The sequence below is a fragment of the Camelus bactrianus genome, chromosome 15 (assembly GCF_048773025.1).
Source record: "Camelus bactrianus isolate YW-2024 breed Bactrian camel chromosome 15, ASM4877302v1, whole genome shotgun sequence".
NCBI lineage: Eukaryota > Metazoa > Chordata > Mammalia > Artiodactyla > Camelidae > Camelus > Camelus bactrianus.
In genome coordinates this window covers 40098824-40102628 of record NC_133553.1, presented here as the reverse complement: position 1 = coordinate 40102628, position 3805 = coordinate 40098824, and the positions used below count along the sequence as shown (strand labels likewise).

General features: G+C 40.8%; 1 pseudogene; it reads left to right on the top strand.

Moving 5' to 3' along the window:
- The first annotated feature begins 3396 nt into the window (after positions 1 to 3396).
- On the top strand, positions 3397 to 3805 carry LOC141573404 (small ribosomal subunit protein uS8-like; annotated as a pseudogene).

The following is a 3805-nucleotide window of genomic DNA, read 5'->3' as shown; positions in this document are numbered from 1 at the left end:
CAGTCTCCGGGCTGATTTCCCAGCCTTGTTCTTCCTTTTGTCAATTGAGCCCTGAAGCAATCCTTCCTGCACCCAGAACTAGTCTCACGTTGTCTCAGGGAAATGGCTCATTCATCTTCTGTCAACCATTCTTGGACCAAAAAAGCACATATCTTCATACGAAGGAGCAACAATTTGCAAACATGTTGTACCTTAAATTATACTTCTAAGCAACACATCACTGAATGGGTAAGGTCCACAGAGATGCCATTTGCCTCTAACACAAACTTTTTCATTCTCAGAGAGCAATTTATCTCATTTTAGAGACAGCCATATCCAACATCTTTCCTATTGTGGTCACTGTTTTGTATCTGTTTACCTGTTCCCCTGCTGTAACCCTGCCCCATCCATTTGGTGTCCCCTAAATCAAGGTAACGGTTTCCACTCGTGGATATGCAAATCTCTACCTCTTCTAGGGAGGGAGATTGCTTCCAACTTACACCATTTCCATGGAGGTTAAAAAATCCTAGAGTCGGTTCCAGCCAGCTTTCATAAGCTCAGTACCCTGTGCTTTCCTTCCCTAGAAGCCTCAGAAATAAAGTCTCCCTGAGATAGGCCCCATCATTTTTTGACTTTCTCCTTAATTTCTGCCACAAAAGTGATGCTCATGGCTCACCTTGTACCCACCCTGCCCCAGCTCTGGGACCAGCTGTTTCTCCAAGGACTCCACTTCTTTTTAGGAGGGAATGGTATTAGAGATTGTGTGGGCGCTAGGTATGATCATTGCTACCTGGGTGTCTTTGCTTATAGGCCTTTTCTGTGGACAGAGCGAGGAAATATATGCATGTATATACATATATACACATCTGTACACATGCGTGCACATGGACATGAATGTTTACACTTGCACACACACATTCATACACATGTTTTAGAAATCTCTGGTCCATATCAGTACCTCCAATTTAATCCATCCCCTATGGTTTATCTTGCCTCCCCCTTTCATTATTTGTATGTCCCTTCTTTCCCATCAAGAACCCTGGCTCTCAACAATAAAACACACTTACTCATTTATTTACTTCTATAACACATTGAAAACAGGTTCAGAATTGCTTTGCCCATACCTCTGCATAGACAAGTCTACTAAAAAGAGTTCAAGATTTGTTTCCTATCTTCCCCTCACCTTGACCAAGACTGAGAAGTATTTGTAGTTCAGTGCTGTTTGTACATTACTTAGATTAGTTGGGTTTCTTATCTTCCCTCTTCAGTTTGGTTATGTTATTCATTTAAATACTGTTATCATTTATTTGTTTTGCATTCAGTTTTAGTACCCTCTTCACATCCTTGTTGGTTTAATTCGTTTTTTTTGATCGTGTAGAACATATTTCCAAAAGTCAGCGCAATATAAAAAGGTGTGCTCTATTCTGTATTATTTCTACCCTATTCCCTTCCCTCCCCACTCCTTGGAGGGAACTAACTTTATTGTTTTTTGTTTAACTTTTCCAAGTTTCCTTTTGGACAGATGAATAGATATATGTATGTTTTCTTACTTCTCTCTCTCACACAAAAGGTAGCATACTACTTACGTTCTTTTGCCATTTGGTTTTTTTCACTGAAGAATGTCTCTTAGAAGGAGTTCGAGTGTTTCGAGCATAAGCTGCTCTAGAATCCTTGCTTGGTGTCCTGCAATAAATGCCACACTTTCCTTCACCACACACACACACACACACACAATGTCTCTTGGAAATCACTCTGTATCAGTTCATAGAGATCTTCCCCTCTTTCTTTACAGTTATAGAGTGCTCATCATGAGTAATTATCATAGTTTACTTAACCAATCACCTATGCTAGTCTCCAATATTTTGCAACTGCAAATAATGCTACAGTGAATTACCTTGTGCAAATATTTTTTGTGTATTATTGGAGTTGTATCTTCAGAGTTAATGCCCAGAAGTGAGATTGGCATGTCGAAGTGTAAATGTGAATGAAATTTGTTGGATGTTGCCAAGTTCTTCACCATAGGGGTTATACCATTTTGCATTCCCAGCGAGAATGCAGTGTATGAGAGTGCCTGTTTTCCCCCACATCCTTGCCAACAGAGTGTAATCATAAGCTTTTGAATTTTTGCCAACGTGATGGGTGAGAAATGGTGTCTCAGTGTCGTTTTAATTTGCATTTCTTTTATTATGAATAAAACTGAACATTTTGGCATATGTTTAAGGTCCACTTTGATAATTCTTTTTGGTGAATTGTCTGTGGATATCTTTTGCCCATTTATTAGTAGGATGTAAAAATTTTTAAGTTGTTTATTTGGCAGAAATAGTTCTTAATACAATCTACATGAACTGAAGGCAGAATCCCAAAGTACCTGCTGTGGATAAGCTATGGATTCTGCCCTCCAGGAGTTCAGTCTGTAAGCTGAACACTGTCACGGTGGAGATGAGCAGAAGCTCTCGACCCAGACTGCCTGCCTTCAAATGCCAGTCCTGCCACCTAGGCAAGTTTTTAACCTCTTGGTGCCTCAGGTTCTCCATCTGTAAGACGAGAATAACATAAGCATTTACCTCTTAGGATTATTGTTAGGATTAAATGACTTAACATATGTAAAGTGTGTTGAGCAGTAAACACGCCATACATGTTGGCTATTTTAGAATCAAGAAAATGCTCTCAAAACATTGATTTGATCCCATAGGAATCCTGTTATATAGTTAATTATGAAAAATGAGGACCTGAAAGTTTAGAAACATCAGGTGAATCAGTGATATAATCAGAATTGTAACTCATTCATTCACTCCACAGATATTTTTTGAGGCTCTGTTATGTACTGGGCACTGGTTTAGGTGCTGGAGATACAGCCTGAACAAGACAGATCTTTGCACTCTGGGAAGCTCACTTTTTTGTGTGGTGGAGGGGTTGTGTGGGATATGGAAAGAAGCAAAGCCCAAGGAAACCAATTTTGTCTGTCTTGTTCATTACTCATCTGTTCAGCACACACAACAGTATTGAAATTCATTTGTTAAAGGAAAGAATGAAGGAATAAATGAGAGTAGTGAGGCTTGATGCATAGGTAGGACCCAAATCATGGAAGACTTTGTCAACTATTCTGAAGAGTTTGTACTTTATCCAGAGCAGAAAAGTCACATGAACCGATCTGCATACAAGCAAAGTCTGTATGGAGGGAGGACCCAGAGGAGAAGAGGGAACAGCAGGCAGGTGGTTACAGTAAGTCTAGTGGGAGGTGCTGGGGTCTGAATTAAGAGGGAGGCTGAGGGCATGGAGATGAGGTGAGCTGGACAGAGATTCAGAAGTCAGAGCTGACTTCTCGCGGACTTGCTGGGTGTAGAGGGAGGGAGGAAGTGGGCAGTAACACTGAGGTTTCATTGTGATAAGAAGTTGAAGGGGTCTCTTTCTGCCATCTTTCCGTGCCGCCATAATGATGCGCATGAACGTCCTGGCTGATCCTCTCAAGAGCATCAACAATACCAAAAAGAGAGGCAAACGCCAGGTTCTTAATATGCCGTGCTCCAAAGTCATTGTCTAGTTTCTAACTGTGATGATGAAGCATGGTTGCATTGGCGAATTTGAAATCATCGATGATCACAGAGCTGGGAAAATTGTTATGAACCTCACAGGCAGGCTAAATAAGTGTGGAGTGATCAGCCCCAGATTTGATGTGCAACTCAAAGATGTAGAAAAATGGCAGAATAACCTGCTCCCATCCCATCAGTTTGGTTTCATTGTACTAACAACCTCAGCTGGCATCACGGACCATGAAGAAGCAAGGTGAAAACACACAGGAGGGAAAATCCTTGGATTCTTTTTCTAG